The sequence below is a fragment of the Schistocerca nitens genome, chromosome 4 (assembly GCF_023898315.1).
Source record: "Schistocerca nitens isolate TAMUIC-IGC-003100 chromosome 4, iqSchNite1.1, whole genome shotgun sequence".
Taxonomy (NCBI): domain Eukaryota; kingdom Metazoa; phylum Arthropoda; class Insecta; order Orthoptera; family Acrididae; genus Schistocerca; species Schistocerca nitens.
In genome coordinates, this window is record NC_064617.1 from 882,637,625 (window position 1) to 882,656,207 (window position 18,583).

At 37.9% G+C, this 18,583-nt stretch overlaps 1 protein-coding gene across 1 annotated transcript in view; it reads right to left on the bottom strand.

Moving 5' to 3' along the window:
* The window catches only part of LOC126253402 (late secretory pathway protein AVL9 homolog), a 125,890-nt gene that overhangs the window by 38,513 nt on the left and 68,794 nt on the right, over nucleotides 1–18,583 (bottom strand). The window lies entirely within an intron of this gene.

An 18,583-nucleotide genomic window follows, 5' to 3' on the forward strand; every position in this document is an offset into this window, starting at 1 on the left:
CAACTGTGCCCTTTTCACAGGAACCATCCCGGCATTTGCCTGAAGAGATTTCGGAAAACCTAAATCAGGATGGCCGGATGCGGGATTGAACCGTCGTCCTCCCAAATGCGAGTCCAGTGTGCTAACCACTGTGCCACCTCGCTCAATTTCTCAGCATTAGAAAACTGTTATAAGAGAAATATAAATAAAGGTAAGACAAGGGTAATGGAATGCAGTCTCATTAAATCAGGTAGAGCTTAGGGAAATTACATTAGGAAAGGCATGAGTTTTGCTATTTGAAAAGCAAAATAACTGATGATGGCAGAAGTGCAGAGGATATAAAATGCTGCCTGTAACAGCAATAAAAGTATTTCTGAAAAAAAAAAAAGTTTTTAACGTCAAATATCTACTTTTTTCTTCTTGTAGATATTTTTCTGGAGTGTAGCCTTGTATGGAAGTGAAATGTGGACAATGAACAAGTCCGACAAGAAGAGAATAGAAGAGTTTAAATTGTGGTGCTACAAAAAATGTTGAATATTAGATGGGCTGGTGAAATAAGTAATGAAGATATACCAAATCTAATTAGAGGAAAAAAGAAATTTATGGACCAACCTGACTAAAAGTAGGACAGAACACATCTCAAGGCATCAAGGAATTGTCAAGTTGGTAATGGAGGAAAATGTTAACGAGAAAAATTGTTGAGGAAGACCACGGCTGGAATACAGTGAGCAACATAAAGTGGACACAGGCTGTAGTAGTTATGCAGAGATGGAGAGACCTGCAGTGGACAACTAGTGTTGTGACCGGTACCAAATCAGTCTTTAGCCTGTAAATAACAACAACAGCATAAATAAAATTATTTACGCTTTTTCAGTGTCAGTGAAACGTAGAAAAATGCACGTAATTGTGGTGACTACTGCTTGCATTTGGTTATGCATTACAAACTGAGGGCCTTACCTAACTAATTTCACTACTTCATACTGCTGACATCCACTTTAGCATTTTTATAGATCTGACTCAAGGTTTTGCAAGACATCAGCTGTTACAAAGCTTTAAGAACACACAAAATTAATTGATCCCTGACTGTTGACCATAAGTAGTCATAAAATATCATGGAGATTACAAAACAAATACAGAATGAGATATTCACTCTGCACTGGAGTGTGCGCCAATATGAAACTTCCTGGCAAATTAAAACTGTGTGCCGGACCGAAAGTCGAACTCGGGACCTTTGCCTTTTGCGGGCAAGTGCTCTACCATCTGAGCTACCAAAGCATGACTCACGCCCTGTCCTCACAGCTTTACTTCCGCCAGTACTTCGTCTCCTACCTTCCAAACTTTACAGAAGCTCTCCTGCGAACCTTGCAGGACTAGCACTCCTGAAAGAAAGGATATTGTGGAGACATGGCTTAGCCACAGCCTGGGGGATGTTTCCAGAATGAGATTTTCACTCTGCAGTGGAGAGTGTGCTGATATGAAACTTGCTGGCAGATTAAAACTGTGTGCCGGACCGGCAGAGTGAAAATCTCGTTCTGGAAACATCCCCCAGGCTGTGGCTAAGCCATGTCTCCGCAATATCCTTTCTTTCAGGAGTGCAAGTCCTGCAAGGTTCGTAGAAGAGCTTCTGTAAAAGTTTGGAAGGTAGGAGACGAGGTACTGGCAGAAGTAAAGCTGTGAGGACAGGGCGTGAGTCGTGCTTTGGTAGCTCAGATGGTAGAGCACTTGCCCGCAAAAGGCAAAGGTCCCGAGTTCGACTCTCGGTCCGGCACACAGTTTTAATCTGCCAGGAAGTTTCAAAACAAATACAGTTATCTGTGAAAATGTGACAAGGGAATTGCTGCCCATTATTTTCTTTCTGATTTTACTTTCTTCTAAACAATTTGTGATTACCTTGCTGTCAATGGAACAATGAACTCTTGACCTCCATCACCAGTTCCCAAGCTTCATGTTCTACTGACAGCAAAATCACGAAAGATATAGTGCTACAGCTCAAAAGAGAAATTGTGATGCAGATTTGAGAAAGGAAACTTAAGATGCAGAGGGACTCCAAAGATCCAAAGTTAAATTTCTCTGCCTGATATTTCTACCCAATTTCTCCTGAGCTGTCCGATGCATGATCTGATATGTCTACTACATGCAGGAATGATGAACTAACTTGCGAGCCTGCTAGTACATGACAAAAAGGTACAGGACTTTGAAAATGTTATTACTTCAGAATTCAATATTAATCAGGTTCACTAACAAATGTAATGAAGGAAACAAACAACCTTCTAGACATGAGCCCCAGAACTTCTAGAACTTTTAAGCTACTGTATTATGCAAAACAGAAAACAAAATGTGAGCAGAAGATACCAGTTGCAATATACTAAATACACCTTACTACCCTTTACAGGAGTTGTGAACAAATCATTCGTACACAAATGAAAACACACAGAGAAAGAAGTTTCACTGAAATAGAAATATAATCAGCTGCAATTTACACAATGTTGTCAGTTTCGGTGAATTACTTTCTTCTGCTGCTTGAAAATATTCTGATTATATTTTCTGATGATTCATGTAACCATTCTGCAAAAAAACTTTAACCCATTAAAATTTTTCTGATTCTCTTTGCAGTACAGAAACTTCAGTTGATATATTTCTTAAAATCACTAAGAGAAGAATGTTAGCCATACTTCCAACTTAGAGGTGCAATTCTATTAAAACTAATCTTAGCTTTCATTACTACAGTGTCTGTCTGCAAGGAGGGAAGACTAATTGGATTGGGGAGGAGGGGGTGGGGGTGGAGGGGTAGGGGGGGGGGGGGGCGAGATTGGAGAACTTGAGATAATGTAGAGCAGATGGTGTTCACAAATCCCAGGTTAAGGTGTACTTTTCACTCGTCTGCTGTGAGAATGAAGGAAGACAAAGATGAAGGAGAAACCATTCTTTGCTTACTGAAAGAGGAACATTTTATTCAAAAATCTAAGATTAGTGTTTTCTTCTTTAAAATGTTTCTATCCATTGCTGCTGTTCCAGCGTCTTAGAATGCTAACTCTGTCTCCCTTGCACGTGTACTCCCCTGGAGGATTTGTGGTTAATGATATGTACTCACTCAAAAGAAACTGCCACATTCGCACATCAAATGCTAGCTGGAAAAATTATTGGGAATTTGACACTAATTCTTTAATCACTGCGCAGAAAGGTGGTGCACTATTCTACAGGCTTCCACTTTCAGCAGGCTTCCTAAAGCTAAGTTCAAGGGCTCCTTTGTGGCATACTCCTTTTGTCCTGTAGCAAAGCTCCTTGTTGCAGTTGACAGCATTGCACTGCAATATGTTGTCCGCTGTATCGGTAAGCTTTTGACAGCATATGGTACCTAGTATGTTCCAAAATGCAATGCAATATATAAAAACAGGAGTCTTCAGGGCTCATACCTTGGGCTCTACTGATGATAGAAAGTTAGGGGTAAGTGTTTTGGGTAACCCTTTGGCTAGGGACCATTTGTGTACACAACAGAAGGATCATCTTAATGTCACTAACCTACAGTAAATGGTCAAAGTACAAATATTACACATTTCGACCTACTTAGGCTAATGGAGCAAATCAGTTGGTTCTTTCTGCATTTGATATGGTCTATGATGGATCCAAGTTATCTTACATGTACACTTAAAATATGCATATGAAATCTGGTGTGATGCGAAATATAAACAATAAATAACTACAGCAAATTGCTCAAATTTAGCATTATATTCGCCACGCATTTATCAACAAGTGCCATCTTCCCATTTTCACAAATCTTTATCCATTATTGAGAAACACACCAAACACAGTTTTTGGGTATCAAAACAGAGCTGCAGATTCCAAGGCAGCTATGCACAGCAAATGGGCATAATTTTTGCAAAATATTCTAAGAGCCCAACTTCACTCAACCTTGAAAATTTTATTGATATCTCTATCCATTTCCGAGACACAGAGGTTCAAATTTATCCTACTTGTACACAAAAAATATGCACATAAAATCCGGTGTGAGGCGAAAAATTAGTTTATTGACATAGCATGGAGAAATATGCTGTAAAGTGTTATCATCAGAAGGTTTTGTGAACCTCATTTTGTAGTAGTGAAACACACAATTCAGTCTGAAGTGTAACATTAGTTGTGTGTTATTTCAGTTTCACATAAGTAAACAATCAAAATTTTACTGACCCATCACATTCTTTTCATAGGAGTGACGTGCTATGTTGTAGCAGGGAAAGGAAGGGGAACTCGCAGAAAAATGCTTATATCAGAACAAAAAAGGCAAATATACTTCTGTTTACATGGCACTGACTAAAAAGTGGGGCAACCAGCTGCCTCAATCTACCTTCCACAGCACCTTTAAAAATATGCCCAAAAATCTTAGCACACCAAAAATTTGTGCTTTTTTACACTGAGAGAAGAAGAAATAGTGGCAGTGAGAAAGGGACAGAAAAATAAAATACCGGAAGATAGTACGCAGTGGCATGGTGCAGATAAAGTGACCGAGACAATGGCAATGTGCAAGTGTGTGTGCGCGTGTGTGTGTGTGTGTGTGTGTGTGTGTGTGTGTGTGTGTGTGTAGAAATGGGTGAGAGCTAGTGCTAAAGAGAGACTGAGTCTATTACAATGACAATGAGAAGAGAAAACAGTAGTGGGAAGGAATGAATGAGATAGAAGCATCAAGAGAGATCAAGAGGCAGGCAGTGACAGCAACAGGAGAAGGAGTAGTAGTAGTAGTAGTAGTAGTAGTAGGAGGAGGAGGAGGAGGAGGAGGAGGAGGAGGACGACAGAACGATGGAGACTGTGGCTGAGAGACTGGAGACTGTGGCTGAGAGACAGAAGACAGTGACGGAGACACACACAAAGAGATAATGGCAATGAGTTGGGCTGAATGACTGAGTGAGTAAGAATGGGCAAGTGGGAGTGGACGGGTATAAGTGACTTACAGTGATGGAATGAAGGGTGTGAGCGAGTTACAGTTGGTGGAATGAGTCTGCTGGTGCCACACTTTTCAGTGCGAGCATATTCATCTTTTTGTGCTCTGATGGAAGTATTTTTCTATTGGTATATTATGTAGTATAAGCCTTTTTATGTTAGTTTATTTTTTGAGTCTTCTTTTGTGGTTTTTCAATTTTTGTGTGAGTTTTCTGTGAATCACATAGTGATTCATCCCATAATCAATCAGCTTTGGCTCACATGATACCACATAACCTTATAGAAAACTCGAATATACAAATCTACAACACAAATGAGATTTCGGCCAATGTGAAAAATATTTTTAAAAAGTTCCATCATTAACTCCTCCCTGAACAGTCAAGCTACGAGGGCAGTTCAATAAGTAATGCAACACATTTTTTTTCTGAAACAGGGGTTGTTTTATTCAGCATTGAAATACACCAGGTTATTCCCCAATCTTTTAGCTACACAACACTATTTTTCAACGTAATCTCCATTCAATGCTACGGCCTTACGCCACCTTGAAATGAGGGCCTGTATGCCTGCATGGTACCATTCCACTGGTCGATGTCGGAGCCAACGTCGTACTGCATCAATAACTTCTTCATCATCCGCGTAGTGCGTCCCACGGATTGCGTCCTTCATTGGGCCAAACATATGGAAATCCGACGGTGCGAGATCGGGGCTGTAGGGTGCATGAGGAAGAACAGTGCACTGAAGTTTTGTGAGCTCCTCTCGGGTGCGAAGACTTGTGAGGTCTTGCGTTGTCATGAAGAAGGAGAAGTTCGTTCTGATTTTTGTGCCTACGAACACGCTGAAGTCGTTTCTTCAATTTCTGAAGAGTAGCACAATACACTTCAGAGTTGATCGTTTCACCATCGGGAAGGACATCGAACAGAATAACCCCTTCAGCGTCCCAGAAGACTGTAACCATGACTTTACTGGCTGAGGGTATGGCTTTAAACTTTTTCTTGGTAGGGGAGTGGGTGTGGCGCCACTCCATTGATTGCTGTTTTGTTTCAGGTTCGAAGTGATGAACCCATGTTTCATCGCCTGTAACAATCTTTGACAAGAAATTGTCACCCTCAGCCACATGACGAGCAAGCAATTCCGCACAGATGGTTCTCCTTTGCTCTTTATGGTGTTCGGTTAGACAACGAGGGACCCAGCGGGAACAAACCTTTGAATATCCCAACTGGTGAACAATTGTGACAGCACTACCAACAGAGATGTCAAGTTGAGCACTGAGTTGTTTGATGGTGATCCGTCGATCATCTCGAACGAGTGTGTTCGCACGCTCCGCCATTGCAGGAGTCACAGCTGTGCACGGCCGGCCCGCACGCGGGAGATCAGACAGTCTTGCTTGACCTTGCGGTGATGATGACACACGCTTTGCCCAATGACTCACCGTGCTTTTGTCCACTGCCAGATCACCGTAGACATTCTGCAAGCGCCTATGAATATCCGAGATGCCCTGGTTTTCCGCCAAAAGAAACTCAATCACTGCCCGCTGTTTGCAACGCACATCCGTTACAGACGCCATTTTAACAGCTCCGTACAGCGCTGCCACCTGTCGGAAGTCAATGAAACTATACGAGACGAAGCGGGAATGTTTGAAAATATTCCACAAGAAATTTCCAGTTTTTTCAACCAAAATTGGCCGAGAAAAAAAATGTGTTGCATTACTTATCGAACTGCCCTCGTATTTTTGTGCTACCAATCATCAGCATTCTTGTTCCTCACTGCTTAGCACTCAAAAGGTGGGTAACGCACTCTAGGCCTTCATGTAAGAATGGTTCAGCAAGTACCCATGTTTGAAGACAGATGACATTTCTAAAGCAATTTGGAGTTACCGTTGTGTGCTGCCATCTGTTAGACCAGCTAAAAGTAAAATGATGCTTGGTTTATATGTTAAGATGTGGTAGGAGATAAAAGTGAAATTGGATGCTGTTTTCAGCAATCCTTTGACAACAGTAACTTCAGTTAAATATTGTTTCAGAAATATTTAAACTTAGTCCAACACCAGCTTGTGTTGAAGATCGCCAGATGTGGTTACTGAAGGAATCACAGAAAAATTGCACAACACAATCCTTACTAATCATCAAACTAAAGCTCGTGGCACAGCAGAGGCCGTACTTGTTTCGACAGGATGGGTAACTAATATTTTATGTGATAAGTTGAGGGATGAAAAAACTGTCACCCTAATAGGTGTCACAACTGTCTTGCTGATGGTGGATGGCAAATGTGTGTGTGAATTAATTAATTAATTTATTTATTTATTTATTTATTTTCAGTTTCAATGCTGTATTTGGAGCAATCCAAGCAAGGTACAAAGAACTTTTTCCATCTAGTTGTCACTGTTATGAGATCAAGAATTACCTTTATACATCAGACGTCAGGCAACAATCAAAACAATGGATTTCTTATAACAAATCCACAACAAAGTCAGAAACAGTCCTACTGACCTGAAAAGTTTGGGAGTGCATCATGTCTGTAAGATTTAATTAGCAGAACACAGTACAATTCCGTGCTGTGTTCTAATTTTGGGCTAGCTGCACGTTTTAAGATTACGACGTGTTAGTGTGTAATGCCTTTCATCACAGTGCAGTTTTCATCTACACTGCATTTAAGTGCGAAATGACTGATCAACAAAAAATTATCATGATGTATTGTGACCTGTTTCTACTGTCTTTGCTTCAGTTCACTGGTTTTAGTGTATTTTTTTGTAATGTTTGAAGAAGTATGGTTGCAATTATTAAATCAGTTTTCCAGGTTTGTGATTACATTTTAAAATGATGAACCAGTCTGTTGAAACTAATTATGTAACTAAAAATTTCATTCTTTTAGTGACTGTGGCTTGATGACAGTTTGTGGTGTCAAATATTTTCAAAGAAATTCATTTACTTATTTATTTATTTACCAGGTTCCCTGTGACCCTGCAAGCCAGCACTGCTTGGTCATGGAATGAGTCAGTGAATAGCTTGCATAACGTTCATTAGAAACTTTACACATTAAATAATTAATAAAACTTGGAAAAATTGTAAGGAAGTATACAAATAAGTAACACACTACAGAGAGAAGTTCTCAACTACTGCGTGGATCTCCTGTACAGAATAGAAGGATTTTGCCATGAGGAAACCTTTCAGCTTCCATTTGAACAGTTGGGGTTTATCACTTAATTTTTTCATTTCTTCTGGAAGTCTACTGAAAATGAAACCTGTTGAATAGTCTACACATTTAAATTCTTAAGGAAGTGTCGTTAAAGTGCACATTGTTTTTCTATCTAGTGTTAACTTGAAGAATGTGGCAGTTTCTTCTGAATGAGTCTTCTGAAACCCCATGATGGAATGTATGTACAGGAGCAGCAGAGTGAGAACTCCGAAACACCTGAAGAAAGGCCTACACGAGGTTCACAAACTGACACTGCTGATCAGTTAGACCACATTTTCCTGAATGAAAAGTACTCAAAGCACATAAGCCTTTGCATTTCAATGTCAGAGAAAATTATTCTTACGCTGAAGATAGCAGCATTCAGTTTCTGCATAAGATCTTGAAAGTGATACTTTCACAGAAGACTCCCATGTACCCCCGTACCCCCAGTCCAAAGAATTTAAAATGGTCCACAAAATTTAAAATGGTCCACAAAATTTAAAATGGTCCACAAAATTTAAAATGGTCCACAAAATTTAAAATGGTCCACAAAATTTAAAATGGTCCACAAAATTTAAAATGGTCCACAAAATTTAAAATGGTCCACAAAATTTAAAATGGTCCACAAAATTTAAAATGGTCCACAAAATTTAAAATGGCCCACAAAATTTAAAATGGCCCACAAAATTTAAAATGGCCCACAAAATTTAAAATGGCCCACAAAATTTAAAATGGCCCACAAAATTTAGAATGGTTGTCTTCACTGAATGACCAGCTAGTCACAATAAAATTTTGCTTTTATAAGAGTTACACAAAACAATATACACTGTGTTTTCTTGCATTTAAGCATTAATATGTTCCCTGGAAGCCATGTGCTGATCTTACTGGCTGCTCCATTACCTGCGCCATTTATTTTATGTTCCACGTGTTTCCCAATAACACTTGGGTCATCTGTAAAAAGAAACATTTTTGGGGTCATCTGTCATGTTTAGTGGCAAATCACTGATGTATATCAAGAAAAGGAATGGATTCCAAACAGGATCCTCTGGAACCTACCCCCCCTCCCATTTTACAGACCCCAGTCAGGTTCAAACGTCTTCCCCGTTTGCTGACACTGAAGGACAACTTTCTGCTTCCTACTTTCTAGTTATGAAGTGGACCATGGTTGAACTTTTCCCACAATTCCACAACTACTGTCCTTGACCTATTGTTTAGCTCCGATGGTGCCTCAACACAAAAGAATAAATTGCATTTTCTGTTGATACACTTTTTCCAAATCCAAACTGCATGTCTAACAGCAAATTATATATACTGAGATATGTTACTACTCTTTTATACATTGCTTTATCAAAAAATTTTGGACACACTGGTAGCAAAGAAACTGACCAGTAATAATCTACATTATCACTTTCGCCATTGGTTTTACAAACAAGTAGTTCAATCTGTTAGAAAACTGGATGCACCTGAAAGACACACTGCACAGGTGACTCAGTGCAGAACTAATATAGCTGCACTGTTCTTCAAAATCCTACTTGAAATTTCATTATATCCATGGGAGTCTTTACTCTAGTTCTATATGTTTACCTGTACTTATCGTATTTGGATTTAACTTCCTGACTAAGATAAATGATTATTAAATATTTTATACAACTCTGGTGCATCAGAAAGAGTTTCATTCTCACACAAGAGAGATGTAAAATGTTGAGTACCACTATTCGGACCTGATCTCTCTTTTACAATTGACCATATAGTTTTAATTTTGGTCTGAGAATTTTCTGTTCTCTTGGTGTAATGAATTTTTGTAGCCTGTATGATGACACGTCTCAGCACTTTGCAATATTATCTGCAGTGAAATTCTGTTAAATTCTGTTACCAAGCCCTGACTGTCCTTCATATTCTGATACAGCTCCAGTTTCCTCCTATGTCATATTCTAATGCCATCAGTTATCCAGATCAACTATTTCTTGGCACTGCACGTACGCGCGCGCGTGTGTGTGTGTGTGTGTGTGTGTGTGTGTGTGTGTGTGTGTGTGTGTGTGTGTGTGTGTGTGTGTGCACGTCTTTTTAATTGAAAAGAGCTATTAAAGAAAGTGATAAAGGTTTGAAAAAAAAATATTATACTTGTCGTTCAACTTATCTGTATTTTAGCCTTCTTGCCATGTTAGCCGCTTGAATAAAATGTCCGTCTTTCAAGTGGACTCTCACTTCTGAATCTTTCTTTTATAACAATGGGATATGTCTGCCTTGATTCTTTTCAGTATTACTATCTGCGTATCATGGTCTGACAAGCTGATTTTTCTCGCTGAACACTAAGCTTTTCAGGAGTTTTAATTATGACACAGTCAAAAGTTGTGTGTGGATGTACAGAACAACAGTCAGCCACTTCAAGTTGCAATCTATGTGCAATGAAATTTCCTTAGGCACTATTTGATTGAAATTATGTTTTTAAGGACAATAATAATACAGTAAACACGATGTGGCATAACTCAGAGACAGACTGAACAGAAAAGTTTCCCACTTGGAATCTACTGGCTTTGGTGGAAGTCCCATCCAATATCAAACAGTTTTTCTATCACCATATAACCACTCATTTCACTCACCTGTTGAAAAGACATACTTCTGTAAGTATTTACAAATTATAATGTTATAAAATGAATATTCAGTATGATCCTAAATTCCCTCTTACTGGACTCATTCTTTGCAGGCACATAAAGATAAAATTTTATATCATGAAACTACCATCTTTTTACAATGCAAGTCTTCTTTTATTCCATGGCTTTCAATATAGCCAATAAAAGACATCCCTAATTTATCAAGGACAGCTCTGTATACTCCTTTTGTCCTGCAGCGAAGCTCCTTGTTGCAGTTGACAGCAATATGTTGTCTGCTGTATCGGTAATCTTTTGACAGCATATGGTACCTAGTATGTTCCAAAATGCAATGCAATACATAAAAACAGGAGTCTTCAGGGCTCATACCTTGGGCTCTACTGATGATAGAAAGTTAGGGGTAAGTGTTTTGGGCAACCCTTTGGCTAGGGACCATTTGTGTACACAACAGAAGGATCATCTTAATGTCACTAACCTACAGTGACACACACCAACCAACAATTCCAAACTACATATTTGTTAAGAAAAATGACTTGTCCTATATCATGTGTACTTTGTACAATATGTGATCCACAGGATAAATAAATAAATACAAATACAATACAATACAAATACCATTCTACTCTAGCAGCAATGCTCTTATGAATCCTTGTATCATATACAATACATGCATTTATTTTTAATGAATGCCAACTGTATCTTATCTGATGCACTCTGCAGAAAAACCACATCAGCTGTTTGTAATTTTAGGATCAGCCAGTAACAATTTATTTCTAAGCAGTTTAGTATGGCTTTAGAAAAAGGTTTTGACACTGAACTGAGAGCTAGTCTTTAGAACTATGAAAAATATAGGACTTAACTGAGAGGATATGAAATGGCTAATCAAAGCATAAAAATAAACACCAATAAAACAGCAGAGGAGACCAGGATTAGAAAAGGAGTCAGACATGGGTGTCTCCTATTTCCATATTTATTCAATGTGTTCATTGATGAAGCTATCCATATCACAAAGGAGAAGGGAAATGGAATAAAAGCCAATGGTGAAAGAACACATTACATCAGATTTACTGATGTCACCGTGATGGTAGCAGACTCCGAAACGGAAATGAATAGAGTACTGCAAGTCCTAACAGGTACTCTTAAGCTATGGAAACTAAAATTGAAGAAAACCAGTATAAAATTGAAGAAGTCTAAACTGACCAGATAAAATAATTTTGTTAGCTGAGTAGTATAATCACAAAAGACAATAGATACATAATAAAATTGAAGAGAAGGACTGCATTGGCAAAAATGGACATTCATGACTAATAAAAAACATTTTAACCAGCAAACATGGATATATATGTCAGATAACCCTTTGCAAAATCATCTGTACAGAGTACATTGCTCTATAGAACTCTGAGTAAACTGGAAAGTAATCAACTTGAAGTTGCTGAAATGCGGATACAGTGAAAAAGGACAAGAATGAGCTGTATGGAAAGAAAAACCGACCTGCAGATCTCAAGGGAAATAAATGAAGAGAGAAGATCATTAAAGAAAATGAAAAAGAGAAAAATAAAATTGACTGGCACTGTCATCAGATAACACCTGCATCATTAACACTTTCAATGCTACCAACACGCTCTTTGCATTCTGTGCCCAGGCGGCCTTTGTTATGTCTGTACAACTCACTAAATGCTGGTGCCTGTGTTGAGAGACGGCTTCCCAGCCAACATGAAATACTTATCATCCAATTTTTTTAAACTATTAGATGAAAAAAAATTGATTTTTGCGCATCTTACAGTCTGATATCTTTACTCGATAAAGAACTGAATTTCTTTTAGTTATCAGTCGTACTGTGTTGCATCAAATGAAGTAAAACACTGCATGAAATTCCAAAAAATTGCACGTGTATCACACGCACTCAACACTGAGGTTATCAGTGCCCTTACACATACAAAAAGAAACGAATGTGGAGAAAATGACAAATTGTTGTCACACAGTGAAGAGGAAGCATATAAAATGACAAGCATTCACTCACTCCCACATCAGTCGCATACACTCACACAATCACTCATCTTACACGCCTTAAGACAATGGAGGAAGAGTGTAAAGTGCTATACATAGGATTCAAACAGAACTAAAAACATGAAAGAGCTAAGGAAAGGCACAGGGCAATGTGGCTGGCTAACCACTTACAAATGATTGGGGGAGTCAGTCACCCTGTTAACACATTTAACCACCTATAAAAAGTGGGTAAAAAGTCTTCGAGTCAGTCGTGTATGTGGGAGTCTATTCCGTATGCGTGAACATTCGTTAACAGTGCAGTGGGGTACCATTCAAATTCTTTCTGGAAATCTAGAAACATGGCGTCTGCCAATTGCCCTTCATGCATTATGTGCAGTATATCATGTGAGAAAAGGGAAAGTTGAGTTTCACACAAGCAATGCTTCCTAAAGCCATGCTGATTCGTGGGCATGAGCTTTTTGGTCTCTAGGAAATTTATTATATTAGAACTCTGAATACGCTCTAGAAGTCTGCAGCAAACTGATGTTAAGGATATTGGTCTGTCTTAACAGTTATTTATCAGTTCTTCATTTTCCCATGATTATAATGTATTGAGAACAAGAATGCATTAGTCTTTCTTTGTTGTCATGGCTGAATCAGACAATATAAAAATGCAAACTTCATGAGAAATGACAAAGGCTGTCTGTTTAATACTGCCATACAGCAATGCAACTCAGTCACACTTTGAATACTGGCTATTCTCTGTTTTTGCTGTCTCATTTAAATTTTACAGTTAGAGAAAATAACTTTTCATCAGTACTGATTGTTTGACGAAAAACACAATTAACGGTATTTGTTAAGACTGATTCCATTTACACATTGCAAAAACACAATTGCAAACATCGGCAAAAACACAAGAGAAAATGTGCCCGATAATTCTTAGGACAGGCACTAGATACAACTCTCAGGTGTGATACATAACTTACATTCCTGGCAATTTGTTAAGAGTCTTTCTTTAGATCATAAAGTGTAAATAATTCTTATCTTCTAATTCCACTTCATGTGTGTTCATGGTGTAAGACCATGGCAACTCACCCCTAAATTTTGAAGAGGCTGTGCTCAGCAACTACATCAGGGTCATTTCTGGTATAGTGATAGCAGTCTGCCAATTTCAGTTATTTCTATTTACTTAAAAGTTAAAGAATCATCTCTTGGGACAATCCACTGGCATCAAAAATAGTCTTTACTATTCAAACAAATATTATTATAGGTGTTTGTGGAATGTCTCTAAGAACATGCTGTCGGACTCTAAGCAAGTCAGGATACAGACCACTACCTTACAATATATCTTCTCAGTAACAACTTTCATAACAGAGTATTCACTATGAACTAAATTAAATACACCACAGCCATAAAACTAGAAGGAAATGTCAATGACACTGTTGCTTGGAGAATTTACCAGATGCAAAAATGTTTAAAATATAGACATGCCAAAATCTTTAACTTATTTCCAAGAAACATTAAGTCTCTACAAGGAAGGCGAAGGGTACCTTGTACCACTACTAGTTACTTCCTTTCCTGTTCAATTCACAAAAAGAGCGAGGGAAAACTACCACCCATATGCCTCCATACGAGCCTTAATTTCTCTTAGCTTCGTGGTCCTTATGTGAAATGTACATTGGCAACAGTAGAATCATTCTCCAGTCAGCTCCAAATGCTGTTTCTCTCAATTTTCTCAACAGTGTTCCTCAAAAAGGAAGTCGCCTTCCATCCAGGGATTACCATTTGAGTTCTCAAAGCATCTCTGTAACACTTCCACGTCGATTGAACCTACAGTAACAAATCTAGCAGCTTGCCTCTGATGTGCTTTTATGTCTTCTTTTTCCTGACCTGATGGGAATCCCAAACACACTAACTGTACTCAAGTATAGGTCACTAGCATTCTATACACCATCTCCTTTATAGGTGAGCTATACCTTCCCAAAATCCTAAAAAAAATCTTCCCTACTACCAACATGACATGCTCATTCCATTTCTTATCGCTTTGCAATGATATGTTTAGATATTTTATCGTTGTGACTGTGTCAAGCAACACACTAATAATGCTGCATTCAAACATTATGGGATTGTGTTCCTACTTATCTACACTCAGAGCTAGCTGCCATTCATCACATCAACTACAAATTTTGTACTAGTCATTATGTATCATCCTACAGTCACTCAACAATGACACCTTCCCATACACCACAACAGCATCAGCACACAGCTGCATATTGCTGCTCACCCTGTCTGTCAGACCATTTATGTATAAAGAGAATAAGAGCAGACCTATCACACTTACCTGCGGCGCACCTGATGATACCCTCGTCTTTGATGAACAACTGCCATTAGGGACAAAGTACTGGGTTCTATTCCTTAAAAAGTCTTCCAGCCACTCACATATCTGGGAATCTATTTCACATGCTTGTACCTTCATTAATGGGCTCCAGAAAGGTTCAAAATCATGAAATGTTCAATTTTTACTTTTTTGCATTTTAAAAATCTACAAACTTTTCCCTTTCATTTCATATATAATTTATTCACTTCAGAAGACTACAACTTTTTTAAAATATTTTTGAAATATGTTCTGTGTGGACTTTACCTACGAGGACACTGTTAAACTTCTGTCAAATGTTGTACTCTTGAATCTACATGCTCATCATGTACATTTTAGTGATGTGAGAGAAATAAGTGTTACAAAACAACTGTTGTGGCTAACTTGTGATAGTTGTGATGTAAATCGTTTGCTTGATCATCATGTGTTTCATGTTTATTTACTCTTTTTTAATGAAAATATTCATAGTGAATTCTGTTCATTTAACTCTCATTTTATTGAAGAATAATCATGGGTAAATGTAAAGTGGCTAGAAATCCTCTGAAGGCTTTTAGGTAAAGAAGAAATGTTGGAAAACCAAGGGTAGGTGTTATTACCGTAAACAATAAAGGTGATAACCAAGTGTGTGAACCTAACCTTGCTGGTACACCTGACCACTGCAATTAAAGTGAGAAAGAAAGCACTTCACAGAGGAAGCTTGGTTCAGTTAGTGAAAAGTATGAATGTGTTATGGGTGAATCAAATGTGAATGAAATATATGATATGTCAGTTCTCAACAGAATTTTTGCAAACTGTGTAAGATGAATTCAGTGTAGTGAAGTCAGTCTGGAAAAAAAATCACCTATAAAAAAATCACATAGGACTTGGAATTGAAGTATGGTAAGTGTTCATAGAAGACCTCCTTTTGGAACAGTGTTGCAGTAACTCCAATGAGGGAAATGATAGCAAAATCTACTGGTAAGGATGCTAATGCAGCTGCAGTTTCCTGTGGCTTGTAAAATCTTCAAAATCCCTCAACCAAGTTTGCGAACTATAAGATTTATAGGGTCTACAGTAGAAGATGTCTGTATAGAATATATGAAGGAAGCTGTGAAGAGGCAGTAATAGGATACGGTCATAATAGAGGCTTGACCCGGCATAAACGAGGACAGACATATCTTCCTGGTGTAGTATCTGCCACCAGTATGTATACAGAGAATGTTTTATATGTAGCAGTAATATCTAAATATTGTAGAAGTCCACAAAAAAATAAAGGTACACATGAAAATAATTGTACAGCTAACTGTAGTAGCAGCAGGGGAGGAATGGAAATGGCTGGTGTTGCTAGTATATTTCAACATTCTGTTGCTTATGATAAACTGAGATCTATGAATTACCTTGGTGACGGTGATTCTAGAAGTTTCAAATATATTCAAGAACTGAAGTCCCATGATGGTGATGTTTCAGCGTGAAATCTGAGTGTATTGGACACACACAGAAAAGAATGGGATCACTACTTCGGCAACTGAAAGCTTCGTACAAAAATCAAGAACTCAGTGATGGTAAAGGGTTGAAAGGGAACTGAAGATTAACTGACAGTATAATCGACAAAATACAGAACTATTGTGGAATGGCTATTTGGCAAAACACACACAGTGTCGTTTGAATGAAGAAGGCAATTTAGGCTCCCTTTTTTATACTTTTTCAGCCGATGAAAGTCCCCATCATTAATTGTGCTCCAAAGGAGAAAACAGTTGATGTAGGTGCACCAAGGAATTGCTAACTTGTGAAGTGTACACTCATAAACATAGTCAGTCTGATGCGGTAATTTTCAGAGACTTACCAGCATGTGAAATGTTGAAAAAATATGTTCATGGAAAAACTCAAAATGCCAATGAAAGTGTAAATAGTGTTATATGGTCAAGAATCCCCCAAGACTGTTTGCTGGAATAGAAACACTTTACTTTGATGTGTATGATGCTGTTGTTACTTTCAATGATGTCAACAACATGTGTATGATGCTGTTGCTACTTTCAATGATGTCAACATTGTAAGGTGCACAGTATTTTGAAATATGGAAATGAAGATAGGTTTCAACATCATACGAACAATGCTTGCTTTAGACAAGGAACATCTTCGGGCTGCTGACAGGGCTGTAGATAGCCTAGAAATACAAGTCAGAGTAAACAGGAGGAGGACAAAGAGGAAGCTGGAGGAGGAGTTTGCAGAAGATGAATTCATACCATGGACCTGGATTGAAAAGGTAATCCAAACTTTGTCACTTGATTCCCAAAAGTTTTATTTTTCATACAAATTACATGTTTTCTCAGTATCTAACAAACCAATTTGCTTCAAACTTTCAGGAAATGTTACACAGTCCCTTCTGTGTAGCTTAAGACAGACTTTTTCCAAAAAAAAAAAAAAAAAAAACTGTATACTGTTGAATTTATAAACACAAAATGGCACAAAAAAGTAACGAATTTTCATTACAACAGAAAAAATTAATCTAACAACTGAATTCAAATTTTTAAAAATCTCTGTATTACATTGTAGCCAATACTACAATAAATAACTTCTAAAAATTTTAACTTCCTAGCTCAAATACTTTCTGAGAAAACATGCAATTTATAAGTGCTATTTTAACATAGGAAAGATAGGGCTTTCCGGTGCCCCTTAACAATCTGCAGTGGGGTACTGGGCGCCATAGCAATAGCTTTTCAGAAATTTAGGAATATGAAATCTACCTATTGCCCTTCCTCCATGGTTCACAAGCCATCATGTGAGAAAAGGACAAGCTGAGTTTCACTAGAGCGATGCTTTCTAAAACAATGCTGATTTGTGGACAGATGACTTTAAAACTCAAGGAAATTAATTTTTTTCAGACTGAGAATATGTTCAAGGATTCTGCAGCAAACAGATGTTGAGGATATTGGTGTGTAATTTTATGGGCCCATTCTTTTACTCTTCTCACACACAGTAGTCATCTGTACTTTTTTTATCTTTAATAATCCTTTCCACGTTCTTCAATTCACAATAGCATTTCTTCAAAACTGATGAATTTAACAGTATTTATGTAATTGCTATACAATGGTACATAATTCATAATAAGGTTCACTTTTCTGTCTGTATGTGATTTGAAATGACATTATGTCATACTAAATCATACGTTCTGAGACTTGCCACATCCATGAAAATACAAGGTTATTCTAAATGATGGACCCATTTTCAAACCTTCGTATTTATTCATATACAAATCCAAAATGAACAAGCCTTATACCAATGAAAAGATGAAGTTCCAAAGTCTTTCCATAATGTTTGATACCAATTTAATAAATTTAATAATTTGTAATTAATTAGTTTTGATAATTATTTAATAATCAGAAATGTGATAAATGTTCAATGTGGCCATCACTGGCTGCACAACAAACATTGATGCGGTAGCCAAACTCGTCCCACACATGCAAAAGCATATCTGCTGTTACTGAGTGCACAGCAGCAATGATCCGGTTCCACCGATCGTTCAGAGTGGTTGGTAGACACAGGACGTAAACAGTTT